The 21,084-nt window shown below is 43.1% G+C and overlaps 1 protein-coding gene across 2 annotated transcripts in view; it reads right to left on the reverse strand.

The window, feature by feature from the left end:
* agap1 (ArfGAP with GTPase domain, ankyrin repeat and PH domain 1) overlaps nucleotides 1–21,084 on the reverse strand; it is a 649,964-nt gene that overhangs the window by 183,310 nt on the left and 445,570 nt on the right. The gene's annotated exons all lie outside the window — the stretch shown is intronic.

Raw genomic sequence — 21,084 nt, forward strand, 5'->3', positions numbered from 1 at the left:
GGTATCAATCCATGCTCTAAACTCATCCACCTTTCTTACAATGCTCCTAGCATTAAAATAGATGCATTTAAGAAACTCTCCACCTCCCACTCTCTGTTCATCCTTAATTGAGCAAACAACTTTGTTATCTTCTTCTTTTTCCCTTACATCAACCTCCTCTCTCCTAGTCTCCTTAATTTGATTCCCTTCCCCCAACCATTCTAGTTTAAAGTCACCTTAGTAGCCCTCACAAATCTCCCCGCCAGGATACTGGTCCCCCTATGATTCAAGTGCAACCCGTCCACTTTGTACAGGTCATGCCTGCGCCAATAGTGATCCCAATGATCCAAAAACCTGAATCCCTGCCCCTTGCTCCAATCTCTCAGCCATGCATTTATCCTACATCTCACTGCATTCCTACTCTCACTGTCGCGTAGCACAGGCAGTAATCCCGAGATTACTACCTTTGTTGTCCTTTTTTTCAACTCCCTTCCTAACTTCCTATATTCTTCTTTCAGGACCTCTCCCCTTTTCCAACCTATGTCTTTGGTACCTATATGTACCACGACCTCTGGCTCCTCTCCCTCCCACTTCAAGATCTCTTGGACGCGATCAGAAACATCACGGACCCTGGCACCAGGGAGGCAAACTACCATCCGGGTCTCCTGACTTCGTCCACAGAATCGTCTATCTGACCCCCTAACTATTGAGTCCTCTATTACTACTGCCCTCCTCTTCTGTTCCCTACCCTTGTTAGCTACAGGGCCAGACTCTGTGCCGGAGGCATGGCCGCTGTCGCTTCCCCCAGGTAAGCTGTCCCCCCCCAACAGTACTCAAACAGGAGTACTTATTGTCAAGTGGCACAGCCACAGGGGTACCCTCTATTACTTTATTCTTCTTATTCCCCCTCCTAACTTTGACCCACTTGTCTGCCTCCTGTGGCTCCGGTGTGACCACCTGCCTGTAACTTCTCTCTATCAACTGCTCACTCTCCCTGATAAGACGAAGGTCAGCGAGCTGCAGCTCCAGTTTCCTAATGCGGTCTCTTAGGAGCTGCATCTCGACGCACCTGGCGCAGATGTGGATGTCCGGGAGGCTTGGAGACTCCAGGACCTCCCACATCTGGCACTGAGAACAACAAGCTGCCCTCACACTCATACTTCCCCCCTCTTCAAATAACAGTGAAAAAAAATGACCAAACCCTCTTCGCCTCGCCCATTTCCGCCTAAGCCCATTTAGCCAAAGCCCTTAAGCCTTCACTCTGCTCCCGGCTCACTCCACAGCCCGCAAACTCCGCTGCCTGCTATATAAGGCTGTGTTCCTTTTAAATCTTCCTCGTTTCCCTCCACGACGTCACACGCCTGCACAGTCCTGACTCTCTCGGCTCCGATGAAAAAAAAACAAAAAATTTAAAAAAGGCTTCCTCCACACTCTCGCTCCGAATCTCAGTCTTCTTTACCACATTTACCCGATCTATGTCCCTCATAATTTTGTATACCTCTATAAGATCTCCCCTCATTCTCCTGTGCTCCAGGGAATAAAGTCCAAACCTACTCAATCTTTCCTCAAGTCTCGAAAACATCCTTGCAAATTTTCTCTGTACTCTTTCCAGCTTATTGATATATTTCTTGCAGATGGATGACCAGAACTGCACAGAATACAACTTCAACATAACATCCAATAAAACAAAATTTAAACATAAAATTGATCTAATACAAGTTTAATAACAAGAACTCATCTGGCCCACAACAAATTTCACTGACAGAAGAATGGTTTGGGATATCCTAAGGTTGTGAATGACACCATTTCAGTGCTTATTCCTTTGAACTAGTGATGGACAATAAATAATCTGCCTTTGGAATACACATGCTCGAAATGAATTAAAAAAATAAATGCCAATAAAAGAAGTTGAACAAAATAAAAGGCAGGCGATGAGCTGTCTACACAGTTTAAGACTAATGTAAATTATTGACAGGACTTCTAATTACTGTTGGTCTGCATTTCAATCAATACTAGACAGGGTTCAGCTATAAGAGATGCAGTACTTTGGAAAACAAGCAAAGCTCAATACTGAAAGAACATTATTGGTTTATAATGTTCAAAACTTGATGGCAATCATGTGGGAGCATACAACATTAGATGTATCAGAATTCTAACTTGTATTACCTTGACAGTACACAGAATGTAATAATAGTAAAAACTTCCACTTTAGATAATAAAATCTATATAATCCTGCAAATAACAAATGTACAACATCAAGTTTCTGGCGGCAATTGATTTCCAAAGTTTTTCCTAAAGTTTATGACTTGCTGAAGGTACTTTTTGTGCTGCCTTTCAGCACCCACCAATGTTGGCTGTTACACTGCATGATTTCTGAAGCACTGTTGCCACAGCCTTTAGTCATTGAGTTATATAACTCAGAAACAGATCCATTGGTCAGCTCATCCAAGCTCACTGCATATACCCACCACGCTCATGCAAAAAGTTGCCCTTTAAATCATTCCCCTCTCAGCTTAAACCTCTGCTCTCTAGCTCTAAGCTCCATCACCCCGGGAGCAAGACTGTGACCATCACCTTATCTCCTCCTCTCATGCTTTTACAAACCTCTACAAGGTCACCCCTCAGCCTCCTTCGCTGCAGGAAACACTCTCAGACTATCCAGTTTCTCCTTATAACTGAAACCCTCCAGTCCAGGCAATGTCCTTGTGAACCTTTTCTACACTGTCTCCAGCTTAATCTCTGATGGGATCAGTCTGTAACATTCACTGCTTATTTCCCTTCACAGATGCTGCCTGACCTGCTGAGTTCCCCCCAGCATTTTGTGTGTGTTGTTCAAGATTTCCAGTATCGGTAGAATCTCTTGTGTTTATGGATATTGGGGTATAATTTTCATTGGCTATAAAGTGCTTTGAGATACCTGAGGCTCTGAAAGGAGTACAGGGATATAATTTGAAGTCCAATTGGTTTCCCGGGAAGACAGAGGAAACATATAGTTCACCCAGTGATGACTACACATCGAGCATGGCCTACCAGGATAGTGTGAGAGGTTACCAAGAAATAAGTAGGGAAATAAGATTAATAGGATTCCTCTGAGAGCCAGGCTAGACTTGAAAGGCTGAATAGCCTTCTTTATGCTATAAGAAAATGTGAAGTGCAGTGGCTATCAGTGGCTGGTACTGTTGGATGAAACACTGCAAGATTTTACATAAATTTGGCGAAGACTGCTGATTTGACGGTGAGGTTTTTGCACTGTAGTTTCAATGATTGGCAACGCCAAATGAATGGGTAGGGAAGATGCAGATCTTACAATACATGCATCTCAGAAAGTAATCCATTAGTTCAGAAGATACTAGCACTGAGCTTGTGGTGAGTAACAGAGTGTGGAAATCAGACAACAATTTGTTATAATGTAGGAGAAATGATTAGTACGTTTGCAGATAACACATAAGTTGGTGATGTTATGGATAGCGAAGGAGGTCATCTAAGACCATTACAAGATATAGATCAGATGGAAAGTTGGGTGCAATGTTGGTCAGTGGAACTTAATCCCAAGTGTGGATAACACATTTTGGAAAATTAGTTGGGATAGAACAGATATAGTAAATGAAAGGGCCCTAAGGAATGATGAGGAGAGGAATCATGAGGATTAAGTCCACAATTCTCTATCAGTGACAGTACATGTAGACAGAGCAGCAAAGAAAGCATATGGTGTATTTGTCTTTGTAAGTCAGGGCACAGAATATAAACGTTACTTTGCAACTTTACAAAACACTGGTTAGTATGTATTCTGATTATATTGCCTTGTGGTCATCTCACAATACAAATGATATAGTTGCACTGGAAGATGTGTAGAGGAGATTCACCAGGGTCATGTGTGTATTGGAGGGGCTTCCGTTATGGGGAGAGATCAGATAGGCTGGGCATGTTTCCCTGGAGTGGGGGGAGTGCGGGAGGAGAGGGAGGGTGACCCGATAGAGGTATATAAGGTTAGAAGAGAGCAGAGAGAATTACTTTCCCATGGTAGAAGTATCCAGAATAAGAGGGCTTAGGGTTAAGGTGAGAGGAAAGAGATTTAAAGGGAATCTGAAGGGAAAGCATTTATTTATTTTTTGCACAGAGAACAGTTTACCTATTATTTATTTTATTTGCCCAAGGAGGTCCTTCCAGTCCTTTGAGCCACAACCTTGATCAACCCCAACCTCATCATGGGCCAATTTATGATAACCAATTGACCTACTTGGTATGTGGGAGGAAACCAGAGCACTTGGGGAAAACCCACGCATTCTATGGGGAGGACGCACAGAGACTCCTTACAGAATGGTGTCGGATTAGAGCTCCAAACTCCGGAACACCGCGAGCTGCAATAGTGTCACACTAACTGCTATGTTACTGTGGTGATAAGTGGAATTTACTGCAGGGGAAGGTGGAGAATCAGATACAATCACTAGGGTAAAGAGGCATTTAGACTGGTACTTGAATAGATAAGACAGAAGGATATGGACCTATTGGGATTAGAGAAGGTGTGCGGAAAGAACGACAGGGAGGTGGTGGGCTGAAGGCCTATATGTATACTGCATAACTCTATGTCTCTACAGCTCAAAAATTGCTTTTGGAATGATACCAGGGACAAGTTATTTCACTGGACTATAGAAACTAGGATATTTGCCTGGAGGGGAGACATCTCAATTTACAAAGAAGTTGTGCTAGAGTAAAGTATCTCCACTGGCAGGGGAGCCGATAAGCAGAAGAGATATATTTAAGGGAACTGATAGATGAATCAGCAAGGACATGGAGGTTAAATTTTCTTTTTATGCAGACAACTGGATGGTCTGGAACGTGCTCCCCGAAGTAAGTAGTAGAAGGAATAGTATCTTAAAAGGACAAAGGGTCAAGATCAGAGCAGTGGACGAACTGGAAACTTTGTCAGTGATGCTGGCCAAAAGGCCAACTCTAATACTGTAAGGTTTCATGAGTTGGACAGCACCATTGGCTGGCACTGTTTGTACGCAGGTTTCCAAAACAGATCAATTATACATGCTCCTCACCATTGTGCATGTAGAAAAATGATGAGTGAGCCCATTAGTCCGGCATTGCAGCACAGCAATGGATGGACACAAGGATAATCAAGATAAGCTTTATTTGTTACGTGTACATTCACACATTGAAACATACGGTGAAATGCATCTTTTTGCATCAACAGCCAACACAGTCTGAAGATTGTGCTGGGGGCAGCCCGCAAGTAACACCACACTTGCAGTGCCAACCTAGCATGCCCACCGCTCACCAACCCTAACCATACATCTTTGGAACCTGGGAGGAAACTGGAGCGGTCACAGGGAGAATGTACAAACTCCTTACAGACTGCAGCAGGAACTCAACCCTGGCTGGTGATCGTTAACAATGTAAAGTGACTGCACTAACCACAATTCTAGCTTGTTCATTAATCAAGTCAAACATGATTTACTAAATCCTCACAGAGCTTCCAATCTAAAATAGAGTCAAGTGAATGTGATTGCTAAATAGCACAAGTTAAATAAGAAGTTCCTGGTGGCTCTGGGGGGTGGGGGGGGGGATTCCAAAGTCAACCATTGTTTCTCTACGTCCACTAATGTTTATCGTGGCTTAATCTCATATCAAGTTACAGAACCAACATCAGTTCCATCAGTTGCAACATCCATCTAATCAGAATAAGAAAATATTATATTACCACTTCTCATTTATATGTGCAACACTGGAATGGCTGCAGGCGAGAGTAAAATTGTCACCGTAGCACATAATCTACCTCGGAATGATTTACAGTGAATTCAAAGTTCTGAAGAACAACAGGTCTATTCTAGTTATTACAGGACATTCCACACAAATCTTCCTGCAAACCACTTAATTAAATATTGCCTCATTTCAACCAATCCTTGCATTCTTTCCTCCCATGCATTTTAACTAGCTTCCCCTTTAAATACGTACAGCAATGAGTAAAGGCAACTGAACTTCACCAGTGACTACATTGCTATAAGCACAATTTACTGCATATGGTGCTATCAGAGACTGGAAATAATAACTAAAGATTAAACTCAATCTCTCTCAGCCTTGCCACATAAGAACAATCCATCATTACTGCTTCATCCAGATCATTAAAGACTAAATGTGACTATAACCATAATGGTTACAGGAAAATCAACAGACAAGTATCACTGGCTATAGTTGTTAAACATTGCACGATGAAATCAAACTGCTTTTCACTTAGGGACGAAGCAAAATCTCTTTCGGAAATTGTTATAAGTTGATGCGCTCAGTCTGTGTGACACCATTAGCATGATAAACAGTGGAACGTATAGCAGAGCCCAAGCCTTGGATCGAAGCGACCTGTGATAAATCTACACAAGCAGTTACTGCAGGCAGGCGCCCTGCTCTTGGCCCCATTTTCTCAGTTTAACTAGCACCTCTTACTCCCTTGCTCTGCCTCCTACAGTGCAATTTATCTAATGATACAAGGCATCGCTTTAAATGGCTAACACTCAGGGGACCCCAGTAGCTGGTTAATAAGGACAGCAAAGAGCCCTGGCATACAAAATATCCACTAAATTTAGGAGTCTCTCTCAAAGGCTCCCAGACACTAATGAAGACACAGTACTCCTTTTTTAAAACTGTGTCAGACTGCCATGAGATCTGAGAACACATTTCCCCTGCTGGTAACTGTTAGTGCTGCTAAATGCTTAAGTTCCTGCCTTAAATTCAACCCACCAATTACTGGGGACACCGACTGCCTGTACACGGACCAAGATGCAAAGTACCAGCAGAAGAATCAAACAAAACAATTAACAAACAACCTCACAAAAAAATCTGTCTAAATATCACCTTATCCTTTGCCTTCCTTCTAATCTAATTCTACACACAAGCACCTGTATTTACGTACTGTGACTGGCAATTCCATTTCTGAATGGCCTTGGACATCATTTGACTTTTAAGCAGACATACTAACCAAACAGATCTTCTTAGGCCTATCTGAATGGGCCTAAATATTAAGGGACTTCTTTTGATTTTACCTCAGCATTTAGTCTAGACTTCTGTTCTAGCTGTACTAAGTTGGACAAAGTGGAAGTTTTATTAATAATTTTGTGTACTTTGCTTAGAAGCCAATCTTTAAATCTGTATATATCGGCACTGCTGCTATTTAACCATGGTTTATAAAGTAACAGTCTAACTTGGTTCCCACACTGCACTCTATTTGCATTATGCAAGCAGAATGAACGCCCCTTTCTTTTACAGACAGCCTGTTATATCCATGGCTCCCTGAATCATGAACAAATTAAATTGGTTACGGTTGGAGGTTGCAGTGGTGTTGTAATGACCAGAATGTAAATTCATCTGCAGTCAATGAGCTTGATCCATGTTCAATAATTCAGTAACACAAATGTATATTTGTTAAGCAGCTGACACTTTCAATGACTGATAAATGCATTTCCTTTAGAAACATATCACTGACTTCCCTTCACATTCTTTCCAATTAAAACTAAAATGAAAGTATATGCAACATCAATAACTAATTTCTCTTTCAGTTTGATATAAAACCAGGGAAATCTTGTCCAGTATCAGTAATACATAATTGTCATTCATTACTTATTGGAATCAATATAGGATCAAGGCATCACTGTTATTTCCTCCTCTCCATTTCCCCAAAGGCCATTTCAGGAACAGATCTTAGCTCGGGCTTCCTTCTCTTCATTGCCAGTCACAAGAAATGTTATTGAAATTCTTGGAAATTCAAAGGAAATATCAAGAATAATTGGTCCACCGCAACTAATGCCTTTGCTTGTTAGGCAAACCTGTGGACAAAACAGTTGAATTGAATAGGTGCGATGAGGGTTCTGACAACTTTTGACTGAGGATGGCATGACAGAACTCCAGTTAAAGTGAAGTCAGTGAGAATCCAAGGGAAAGCCCTCCACTGTCTGATGCCATACTTCACACAAAGAACGATGGTTCTGGGTTCTGGACATTGTTCCAGTCTGAAATGGATTTGGCTGCAGATGTTTCTCAGATGGTGGCCTTGGCCCATTCATTTTCAGATGTTTCATCATTTGACTCCTCTCCTCCCCCGCCCCCACAAGGTTAGAAGTAGGGATGTTCACTCATGGTACTACGTTTAATCCGCAACTCAGTGTAAAAAAAAATGAAAGTTCTCAGTTTACACTGGGAAATACCAAATATATTTGTTCAAAAAATCTTGAATGTCCTGCTATAAAAGTCATTGAAAAAGTCACATGGTAGGTTGGACTTTATTGCAAAAAGATACGAGCATAAGAACAAAAATCTTGTTACCACAATTATATTGGTCCTTCGTGATACCTTGTGGAGTACTGAGCAGAATTTATGTCACTGCACCTACAAAAGTATACATTTGATAAAACATACGTGGGCAAAGAAAATGTTTTGTTCTGGGTTGAGGGATGGGTACCTATCATATGAGGAGTGTCCAGTAAGCAAAACTTCACTTCTCTAGAGTTTAGAAGAATGTGAGGTGAGCTTATTGAAATATCCCACAGAGCAGGAGGGGGTTTCAGAGCAGAGGGTCATAATCTGAAATTCTGGTTTAGCTATTTAGGACAGTAAAAGAGAAATTTGTTTACTCAGCGAGTGATGAAACATAGAAACATAGAAAACCTACAACACAATACAGGCCCTTCAGCCCACAATGCTGTGCTGAACATGTCCCTACCGTAGAAATTACTAGACTTACCTATAGCCCTCTATTTTTCTAAGCTCCATGTACCTATCCAAGAGTCTCTTAAAAGACCCTATCGTATCCGTCTCCACCACCGTTGCTGGCAGCCCATTCCAAGCACCCACCACTCTCTGCGTAAAAAAAACTTACCCCTGACATCTCCTCTGTACCTACTCCCCAGCACCATAAACCTGTGTCCTCTTGTGGCAACCATTTCAGCCCCGGGAAAAAGCCTCTGACTATCACACATTCAATGCCTCTCATCATCTTATACACCTCTATCAGGTCACCTCTCATCCTCCGCCGATCCAAGGAGAAAAGGCTGAGTTCACTCATCCTGTTCTCATAAGGCATGCTCCCCAATCCAGGCAACATCCTTGTAAATCTCGTCTGCACCCGTTCTATGGCTTCCACATCCTTCCTGTTGTGAGGTGACCAGAACTGAGCACAGTACTCCAAGTGGGGTCTGACCAGGGTCCTATATGGCTGCAACATTACCTCTCGGCTCCTAAATTCAATTCCATGATTGATGAATGCTAATACACTATATGCCTTCTTAACCACAGAGTCAACCTGTGCAGCTGCTTTGAGTGTCCTATCGACTTGGACCCCAAGATCCCTCTGATCCTCCACATTGCGAAGAGTCTTACCATTAATACTATATTCTGCCATCATATTCAACCCACCAAAATGAACCACTTCACACTTATCTGGGTTGAACTCCATCTGCCACTTCTCAGCCCAGTTTTGCACCCTATCAATGTCCCGCTGTAACCTCTGACAGCCCCCCAGACTATCCGCAACATCCCCAACCTTTGCGTCATCAGCAAATTAACAAATTAATTCCAAGTCTGAGAATCGGAGCGGGAGTGCGGAGGAAGCCATTTTTGAATTTTTCGTTTTCTTTCCCCCATCGGTGTTCAGAGAGGCGGGACTGCGCAGGCGTGTGACGTCGGGCAGTGAAGCGCGGAAGATTTAAAAGGAAGACGGCCTCATATAGTGGGCAGCGGAGTGAGCCGGGAGCAGAGCGAAGACTTAAGGGCTTCGGCGGAAACGGGCGAGGCGAGGAAGGTTTGGTATTCATTTTTTGTTGTTATTTGAGGAGAGGGGCAGTATGAGTGTCAGGGCAGTTTGTTGTTCTTGGTGCCAGATGTGGGAGGCCCTGGGGTCTCCAAGCCTCCCGGATGTCCACATCTGCACCAGGTGCGCCGAGATGCAGCTCCTAAGGGACCGCGTTATGGAACTGGAGCTGCAGCTTGATGACCTTTGTCTGGTCAGGGAGAGCGAGGAGTTGATAGAGAGGAGTTACAGGCAGGTGGTCACACCGGGGCCACGGGAGGCAGACAAGTGGGTCACGGTTAGGAGGTGGAAGGGGAAGAGTCAGGTAATAGAGAGTACCCTGGTGGCTGTGCCCCCTAACAATAGGTACTCCTGTTTGAGTACTGTTGGGGGGACAGCTTACCTGGGGGAAGCGACAGTGGCCGTGCCTCTGGCACAGAGTCCGGCCCTGTAGTTCAGAAGGATAGGGAAAGGGAGAGGTGCCAGGGTCCGGGATATTTCTGATCGCGTCCAAGATATCCTGAAATGGGAGGGTGAGGAGCCAGAGGTCGTGGTACATATAGGTACCAATGACATAGCTAGGAAAAGGGAAGAGGTCCTGAAAGGAGAATATAGGGAGTTAGGAAGAGAGTTGAGAAAAGCAAAGGTAGTAATCTCGGGATTACTGCCTGTGCCACGCAACAGTGAGAGTAGGAATGCAATGAGGTGGAGGATAAATGCGTGGCTGAGGGATTGGAGCAGGGGGCAGGGATTCAAGTTTTTGGATCATTGGGACCTCTTTTGATGCAGGTATGACCTGTTCAAAAAGGACGGGTTATACTTGAATCCTAGGGGGACCAATATCCTGGCGGGGAGATTTGCAAGGGCTACTGAGGTGACTTTAAACTAGAATGGTTGGGGGGTGGGAATCAAATTAAAGAGGCTAGGAGAGAGGAGGTTAGTTCACAACAGGGGGATGGGAACAAGTGCAGAGGGAGAGAGAGGGGAGTAAAATGAGGGTAGAAGCAAAAAGTAGTAAGGTGAAAAGTAAAAGTGGCAGGCCGGCAAATCCAGGGCAAAAATCAAAAAAGGCCACTTTTCAACATAATTTTATAAGGGCTAAGAGTGTTGTAAAAGCGAGCCTGAAGGCTTTGTGTGTCAATGCAAGGAGCATTCGTAACAAGGTGGATGAATTAAAAGTGCAGGTTGTTATTAATGGATATGATATAGTTGGGATCACAGAGACATGGCTCCAGGGTGACCAGGGATGGGAGCTCAACGTTCAGGGATATTCAATATTCAGGAGGGATAGACATGAAAGGAAAGGACGTGGGGTAGCATTGCTGGTTAGAGAGGAGATTAACACAATAGAACGGAAGGACATTAGCCGAGAGGATGTGGAATCGATATGGGTAGAGCTGCATAACACTAAGGGGCAGAAAACGCTGGTGGGAGTTATGTACAGGCCACCTAACAGTAGTAGTGAGGTTGGGGATGGTATTAAACAGGAAATTAGAAATGTGTGCAATAAAGGAACAGCAGTTATAATGGGTGACTTCAATCTACATGTAGATTGGGTGAACCATATTGGTAAAGGTGCTGAGGAAGAGGATTTCTTGGAATGTATGCGAGATGGTTTTTTGAACCAACATGTCGAGGAACCGACTAGAGAGCAGGCTATTCTAGACTGGGTATTGAGCAATGAGGAAGGGTTAATTAGCAATCTTGTCGTGAGAGGCCCCTTGGGTAAGAGTGACCATAATATGGTGGAATTCTTCATTAAGATGGAGAGTGACATAGTTAATTCAGAAACAATGGTTCTGAACTTAAAGAAGGGTAACTTTGAAGGTATGAGATGTGAATTAGCTAAGATAGACTGGCAAATGCCACTTAAAGGGTTGACAGTGGATATGCAATGGCAAGCATTTAAAGATTGCATGGATGAACTACAACAATTGTTCATCCCAGTTTGGCAAAAGAATAAATCAAGGATGGTAGTGCACCCATGGCTGACAAGGGAAATTAGGGATAGTATCAATTCCACAGAAGAAGCATACAAATTAGCCAGAAAAAGTGGCTCACCTGAGGACTGGGAGAAATTCAGAGTCCAGCAGAGAAGGACAAAGGGCTTAATTAGGAAGGGGAAAAAAGATTATGAGAGAAAACTGGCAGGGAACATAAAAACTGACTGTAAAAGCTTTTATAGATATGTGAAAAGAAAAAGATTGGTTAAGACAAATGTAGGTCCCCTACAGACAGAACAGGTGAATTGATTATGGGGAGCAAGGACATGGCAGACCAATTGAATAACTACTTTGGTTCTGTCTTCACCAAGGAGGACATAAATAATCTTCCGGAAATAGTAGGGGACAGAGGGTCCAATGAGATGGAGGAACTGAGGGAAATACATGTTAGTAGGGAAGTGGTGTTAGGTAAATTGAAGGGATTGAAGGCAGATAAATCCCCAGGGACAGATGGTCTGCATCCCAGAGTGCTTAAGGAAGTAGCCCAAGAAATAGTGGATGCATTAGTGATAATTTTTCAAAACTCTTTAGATTCTGGACTAGTTCCTGAGGATTGGAGGGTGGCCAATGTAACCCCACCTTTTAAAAAAGGGAGAGAGAAACCAGGGAATTATAGACCGGTTAGCCTGACATGGGTGGTGGGGAAAATGCTATAGTCAGTTATCAAAGATGTGATAACAGCACATTTGGAAAGTGGTGAAATCATCGGACAAAGTCAGCATGGATTTGTGAAAGGAAAATCATGTCTGACGAATCTCATAGAAGTTTTTGAGGATGTAACTAGTAGAGTGGATAGGGGAGAGCCAGTGGATGTGGTATATTTGGATTTTCAAAAGGCTTTTGACAAGGTTCCACACAGGAGATTAGTGTGCAAACTTACAGCACACGGTATTGGGGGTAAGGTATTGATATCGATAGAGAATTGGTTGGCAGACAGGGAGCAAAGAGTGGGAATAAACGGGACCTCTTCAGAATGGCAGGCAGTGACTAGTAGGGTACTGCAAGGCTCAGTGCTGGGACCCCAGTTGTTTACAATATATATTAATGACTTAGATGAGGGAATTAAATGCAGCATCTCCAAGTTTGCGGATGACACGAAGTTGGGTGGCAGTGTTAGCTGTGAGGAGGATGCTAAGAGGATGCAGGGTGACTTGGATAGGTTAGGTGAGAGGGCAAATTCATGGCAGATGCAATTTAATGTGGATAAATGTGAGGTTATCCACTTTGGTGGCAAAAACAAGAAAACAGATTATTATCTGAATGGTGGCTGATTAGGAAAAGGGGAGGTGCAATGAGACTTGGGTGTCATTATAAACCAGTCATTGAAAGTAGGCACGCAGGTACAGCAGGCGGTGAAAAAGGCGAATGGTATGCTGGCATTCATAGCAAGTGGATTCGAGTACAGGAGCAGGGAGGTACTACTGCAGTTGTACAAGGCCTTGGTGAGACCACACCTGGAGTATTGTGTGCAGTTTTGGTCCCCTAATCTGAGGAAAGACATCCTTGCCATAGAGGGAGTACAAAGAAGGTCACCAGATTGATTCCTGGGATGGCAGGACTTTCATATGATGAAAGACTGGATCGACTAGGCTTATACTCGTTGGAATTTAGAAGATTGAGGGGGGATCTTATTGAAACATATAAAATCCTAAAAGGTTTGGACAGGCTAGATGCAGGAAGATTGTTCCCGATGTTGGGGAAGTCCAGAACGAGGGGTCACAGTTTGAGGATAAAGGGGAAGCCTTTTAGGACCGAGATTAGGAAAAACTTCTTCACACAGAGAGTGGTGAATCTGTGGAATTCTCTGCCACAGGAAACAGTTGAGGCCAGTTCATTCGCTATATTTAAGAGGGAGTTAGATATGGCCCTTGTGGCTAAAGGGATCAGGGGGTATGGGGGGAAGGCTGGTACAGGGTTCTGAGTTGGATGATCAGCACTGAATGGCAGTGCAGGCTCGAAGGGCCAAATGGCCTACTCCTGCACCTATTTTCTATGTTTCTATCCCTCCACTTCCTCATCCAGGTCATTTACAAAAATCACGAAGAGTAGGGGACCCAGAACAGATCCCTGAGGCACGCCATTGCTGACCACCCTCCACGCAGAATATGACCCGTCTACAACCACTCTTTGCCTTCTGTGGGAAAGCCAGTTCTGGATCCACAAAGCAATGCCCCCTTGGATCCCATGCCTCCTTACTTTCTCAATAAGCCTTGCATAGGGTACCTTATCAAATGCCTTGCTGAAATCCATATACACTACATGTACTGCTCTACCTTCATCAATGAGTTTAGTCACATCCTCAAAAAATTCAAACAGGCTCGTAAGGCACGACCTGTCCTTGACAAAGCCATGCTGACTATTCCTGATCATATTATACCTCTCCAAATGTTCATAAGTCCTGCCTCTCAGGATCTTCTCCATCAACTTACCAATCACTGAGGAAAGACTCACTGGTCTATAATTTCCTGGGCTACCTCTACTCCCTTTCTTCAATAAAGGAACAACATCCGCAACCCTCCAATCCTCCAGAACCTCTCCCGTCCCCATTGATGATGCAGAGATCATCACCAGAGGCTCAGCAATCTCCTCCCTCGCCTCCCACAGTAGCCTGGGGTACATCTCATCCGATCCTGGCGACTTATCCAATTTGATGCTTTCCAAAAGCTCCAGCACATCCTCTTTCTTAATATCTACAGGCTCAAGCTTTTCAGTCTGCTGCAAGTCATCACTACAATCACCAAGATCCTTTTCCATAATGAATACTGAAGTAATGTATTCATTAAGTACCTCTGCTATTTCCTCCAGTTCCATACACACTTTCCCACTGTCACACTTGATAGGTCCTATTCTTTCACATCTTATCCTCTTGCTCTTCACATATTTGTAAAATGCCTTGGGGTTTTCCTTAATCCTGCCCGCCAAGGCCTTCTCATGGCCCCTTCTGGCTCTCCTAATTTCCTTCTTAAACTCCTTCCTATTAGCTTTATAATCTTGTAGATCTCTAACATTAGCTAGCTCTCTGAAGCTTTTGTTCTGAATTTTTAAAATTTTCAACCCAAGAAGATGTGGAAGCTCTGCCATAAACTGCATTGAGAAAAGAGATCAGTAACACTGGACAACAAAGATTTTACTTCCTGAATATTTTTGAGTGGATCTAATGGACTTTGGGCTGTTGATCATGAAAATCACCATCACATTTCCCTATGTACCTTTTTCTTTTGTATCACCTATATCTGTTATTCAATTCATAATTCAAGTCAATTAAAATGTTGCCCACAATGTAAGTTGTAAAGTTCTCTATCTTCTCTAAGCATGTCTGGGCATGCTTAGGCAGGACAGATACTGCATGGCAGGACAGGTTTTAGAAAGGCTATAAAAGCATCACCCACACACTGTTCTATGCATTGCGTTTACATGCACATCGGTTTATAATCACATTGATGCACATGCTCTACGTGCATAGCATGTTGTGTGTACTCATTATAATAAAGTAATTGTATTTCCGAGAGTATTTATGATAGCAAAATGTCTTGCCAATGATGCAACAGCCCGGATACTTTCTTTTATACTTGTGGTTAGTATACACTTAAATCCCAAAGACGGAGCATGACTCCTCTTATTAAGAAAGGCTATGAGCTCTACTTTTGGTGTAAAATTGGTGACCAAGACAAAGCCTGGGCTCCTCACATTTATTGCATTCCCATTTAGACTTCTTTCCTGCAAATCTTGGTGCCATTGGTGATGAGCATGGTGAAACATTTCACCAGGACATTGGGTCATGGAGAAACAGTATAAGGGCAACTGGAATCCATCAATGCTGGCTGATTATTGTTGGACACTTAAGCGAGAAGCCTCAGACATTGAGTACAAACGAAAATCATCAACAAAACATTTTTAGCTTAGGTGAACTATTGCAAAGCGTCAGCACTGTTATGCAATTAAATGAATTATGTTCAATTTCGTGTTTCTCCGAAGTCCTACGTGATACATGTAGTCTGAAATTATATTCATGCTCAGCTTCAAGCGGACTATCATAATCAAAAAAAAAATTCTGAGGAAGCAACACTTTTGAGGAAATTTATCCAGTGTAATTTTCTGAATAAGAGGGGAACCAAGAGGCAGACTGGGGTGGATGAGGAACAGGCTAGGGAAGAATGTTAAGGTAGATCAGCCATGATCTTGGTGAATGAGAGGCTGAATGCCCTACTGCTTCCAGCTTTTATGTTCTAATGTAGCGCCCTTTACAGAATGCAGTATGGCCTTCGACAACTCTGGCATGATGCTAACTGCAGACATAATACCAAGACTACAAAATCAAGTGAGAGACTGAGTTTACTGCAGTGAAATTTCTCAGGCTCAAGTATGATGGAATATGTCCCACAGGCCTAAATTAGTGCAGCTCCAACAACACTTCACCAACTCAAAACCCAACCCCAGGATAAAGTAGCCTGAGTGACTAGTACCAAATCCATTAGCCTGCTCATGCCCACCAGCACAGATGCCTCTGTGCACCTCCACAACATACACTGTAATAACACTGACTGTCGCGATCTGGAAGGGCAGCAAGCCCATGGAATCACAACTCTCAAAGGTTTTCTCCTGTCTTGCAAATATATTACTGCCCCTTCATCATGGATGGGTCTAGACATTGAAACTACTGAGGGTACCCTCACCAGAAGGATTGCGATGTTTTGCGATGACAGCTAACATCATATTCTCAAAAGCAAACAGGAATGTGTAAAGTAAATGATGATTAATTTCTGCAAATGAACACAAAACTGAGCACTCCAATGATTCCAGGACCACAATACTGATGCTCAGTAGTGATTTTGATCAATTCTGATATGATGTATACTTTCCAGTTGCAGTAACATTGAAACAGGCATAGGTTTCTCAGCCATATATGCTGGCTGTATTGTCCAGTAAGATAAAAGCTATCATTCAGTACATCTTCAGTCCTACGTCCCAGTACCATTTTGACTTTGACCCCCTACATTATTCCAAGGAGGTCCAACATATACTGGACAACAGAATTGGCCACATTGTTGCTTTTGGACTCAGTACTGAATTCAATCATTTCAGATAACCATTTTCTTCACCTTTTTTTCAATGAAGATTGCTGAGGATTTCAGTTTTAATTGTTCCTTTTATTTCTTCACCAAATGGCAGACCATAAAGTCTTTGCTACCTTGATTTGAACCCTATCACATTCCCTCTGCTCTCTCTACTCCTCCCTACACAATTGTGGTTTGCGCAATGCTTTGCAGCACTGGCTGTAAGACTGGGGCTTGATTCTTGCTGCCGCCTGAAAAGAGCTTGTACATTCTCCTGATGACTGCTTGGGTGCTCCACTTTCCTCCCACGTTCCAAAGATGTACGGGTTAGGATTAGTGAGTTGTGGGCATGCTATCTTGGGGCCAGAAATCTGGTGATACTTGCGGGCTACCAGTACAATCCTCACTGATCTGATTTGGCACAAATGATACATTACACTGCATGTTTCAATGTACATGTGACAAATAAAGCTAATTTTCATCATCATTATCACCCCCTCTCTCTGCCTGTTTTGTTTTCTCACTCACCCAGCAGATGAAATGTCACTTGTCTTTTTTCTCTCCCTATTAGCTTGGTCATGAATTTCTATCATTTAAGTTTTTTTGCTCCTATATTTTATTACATTCATACATTTCACCACATTTCATCTCTCCTTAGGACATCTGTTAAAACCTTACTCTCTACCTGGACATTTGGCCCCCCGCCATGCTATAACTTAAGGTTCTCTATATCAAATTTTGTTTGATAGTATTCCCATCAAGTGCTTTGCGATTAACTGTATCAGTGGCCACTTTATTAGGTACACCTACTCATTAATGCAAATATCTAATCAGCCAGTCATATGACAGCAACTCAATGCATAAAAGCATACAGACATGGTCAAGAGGTTCAGTTGTTGTTCAGACCAAACATCAGAATGGGGAAGAAATGTGATCTAAGTGACTCTGACTGTGGAATAATTGTTGGTGCCAGAAGGGGGTTGAGTTTCTCAGAAATTGCTGATCTCCTGAGATTTTTATGCACAACAGTCTCCAGAGTTTACAGAGAATGGAGCAAAAAACAAACAAAAAAAAATCCAGTGAGCGGCTGTTCTGTGGGCGAAAATGCCTTGTTAATGAGAGGTCAGGGGTGAATAGCAGACTGGTTCAAGCTGTTAGGAAGGTAACAGTAATTGAAATAACCATGTGCTACAACAGTGGTGTGCAGAAGAGCATTCCTGAACATACAACATATTGAACCTTGAAGTAGATGGGCGACAGTAGCAGAAGACCAGAAACATACACTCAGTAGCCACTTAATTAGGTACAGGAGGTTCCCAATGAAGTGCGCACTGTGTATACATGACTATAATGTTCACTAGCAATGATCAGTTTTATACCTGAGCTGTTAGTGGAACTGAAATGAGCACTAGAAGGTACTTGTAAAGCCACAGTGAGATAAAGCACAGGAACGGACCATTTGGTCCACAGGGTCTGCACCGACCACCAATCACCCATTTACACTAATCATAAATTAATTGTTTATTACTCGCCCAGTTTGCCCCAGATTCCACCCCTCACTCACACAGTGGGGACAACTTACTGTGGCCCATTAACCTTCCAATCCACAAAATATTTAGGATGTGGGAGCAAACTGAAGCACCCAGTGGAAACCTCTGCAGGCACAGGGAGAACATACGGTCTCCACACAGACAGAACCTGAGGTCAGGAGTGAAATCTCGTCTCTGGTGCTGTGAGGCAACAGCTCTACAAACCGTGCCACTTTGGAAACTGATTCTTCGAAGACCCATGTAAAGAAGTCAAGAGTCAGCTGACCCACAGAGGGAACCATACTCGGCATCCACCTTGTACCTACCTAGGGTATTGGAGAGTAGGCTTTGCTGCTGTGTTATAATCAAAGTTACAGAGATCAAGATGAAAATCTGACTTTTAAGTAAATGTCTAAAAGAAAAGAAGAGTTACATAAGAATTGTAACTTCCATGATCCTTGGTTATCCTAATGGAAGCTGATAAAGTACCCGTGACCTGTCACAACTATGGTGAAGAAAATACAGCAGTCAGTTTGCAAAGAAGATCCCCCATTTGATCTTTTTTTCCCAGTTATGATGACTATGGGATGTGTTTTGGCTAGAACTGAGGGGAATGATTCTACTATTCTTAGAACTAGTGTCCTGGGGTCCTTGGTGCCTGGCTGAGAGAGTATATGGGTAAATGAAGCAGAAATAGTACAGGCTCTGAAATATCTGAGTAAGCAGCTACTTCATGAGTGAAATGTAGTAATTATATGAAAGTTAATTATTCATAGTTGCAAAGTCACCAATAGTGCAAATGACATTGGCAGTTTGTGGATATGATGATAGATGATTCTGACCCATCAATAATTCTCCAGCAAAGTTTGAAACAACAAAGTGCAACCTCATCCAGGTAGCTGTCAGATTACAATGAGAGGCCCAGAAAAGGTAGGTAATAAGAAACACTTTCCCATGGCAGAGTTGTATATGACTGGGGGTTGGGGGTGGAGGGATCATGGGTTTCCAGTCAGGAGTAGGTTTGGAAAGGATCCAAGGAAGGAATTCTTTTTCGATCCAAAGCGTATTGTAATCTGGACAATGTCTGATGGGGTGGTGGAGGCAGAGACATTTAAGAAGCAATAGAACAAGCACTTGAATTACTAAGGATTAGTAAATGACTAACCGTGTGCTGGTAAATGGGTTCAGTATAGTTGGCTGCTCAATGCTCTGCACAGACATGGTGGGCCAAAGGGCCTTCATTTGCATGACAATGAAAGTTACTTCAATGGCTCTGGTTGATGACAGTAGGAGTAAGAGCCACTTATTCGCCCTCTCAGTGCTCGGCTTAAGGCTGATTTATACTTGTGCATACTAGCATAAGCCGTAGCCTACGCAAGTGGGCTACGCCATTGTGAGCATTTATACTTGTGCGTTGGTGTGTCTGCGTCGCTCTGCAATTCACCGCCAAAACGCTAGTTAGCAGTGGGGCTTCTATGCCACTGTGTTGAGTTTCTTCGTGTTGTCATAGTCATACTTTATTGATCCCAGGGGAAATTGGTTTTCATTACAGTTGCACCATAAATAATAACTAGTAATAGAACCATAAATAGTTAAATAGTAATATGTAAATTATGCCAGTAATTATGAAATAAGTCCAGGACCAGCCTATTGGCTCAGGGTGTCTGACCCTCCAAGGGAGGAGTTGTAAAGTTTGATGGCCACGGGCAGGAATGACTTCCTATGACGCTCTGTGCTGCATCTTGGTGGAATGAGTCTCTGGCTGAATGTACTCCTGTGCCCACCCAGTACATTATGTAGTGGATGGGAGATATTGACCAAGATGGCATGCAACTTGGACAGCATCCTCTTTTCAGACACCACCATGAGAGAGTCCAGTTCCATCCCTACAACATCACTGGCCTTACAAACGAGCTTGTTGATTCTGTTGGTGTCTGCTACCCTCAGCCTGCTGCCCCAGCACACAACAGCAAACATGATAGCACTGGCCACCACAGACTCGTAGAACATCCTCAGCATCGTCCGGCAGATGTTAAAGGACCTCAGTCTCCTCAGGAAATAGAGACGGCTCTGTCCCTTCTTGTAGACAGCCTCAGTATTCTTTGACCAATCCAGTTTATTGTTAATTCGTGCCGTAATTGTTATATGGTTATATGGTTATAAGGATAAACAGCCCTGGAAGTCCTTGGCAATAGGAAAATGGAAAGAAAACTTCCAATGTGGTTACCATCGCCAGCACAGGGGAAGACGACTGTGGTGTTTGGGAAACGATCAGCAATCTAGGTTATCACCAGGAGTCTTCGGGGTATGATCCTTGGACTACCTGTCTTCAGCTGCCTCAATAATGACCTTCCACCCATCATAAGCAAGGAATTAAAACACAGGAGAAAGGCATTTGGCTGATGATGCTGGGCCCTAGTACAATCCCATCAGTCCCATTCCTTCTGTCTTCCCTCACAGCCCTGCCAGCTATTCTCTCCCGTATTTAATCATTTTGAAACTTTGGATTGAATTGATGTACAGCGAATTCCAGTTCACAACTACTCTGCTTGAAATTGCTGCCTTTTAGCTCCAGTGACCCAAATTTAATCTTGACTTTCAGTATGGTCTGTGATGAGTGTGCAGCATTCTCCCTTTGACTACATGGGATTTCTCAAAGTGTTCCTGTAGTCGTCCCAGACGTGGGTTGGTAGGTTTTTTGCCCCTAATGTGTTGGCGAGTGGTAGAATCTTCCAGACTTT

Source organism: Mobula birostris, chromosome 6, assembly GCF_030028105.1.
Source record: "Mobula birostris isolate sMobBir1 chromosome 6, sMobBir1.hap1, whole genome shotgun sequence".
Lineage (NCBI taxonomy): Eukaryota > Metazoa > Chordata > Chondrichthyes > Myliobatiformes > Myliobatidae > Mobula > Mobula birostris.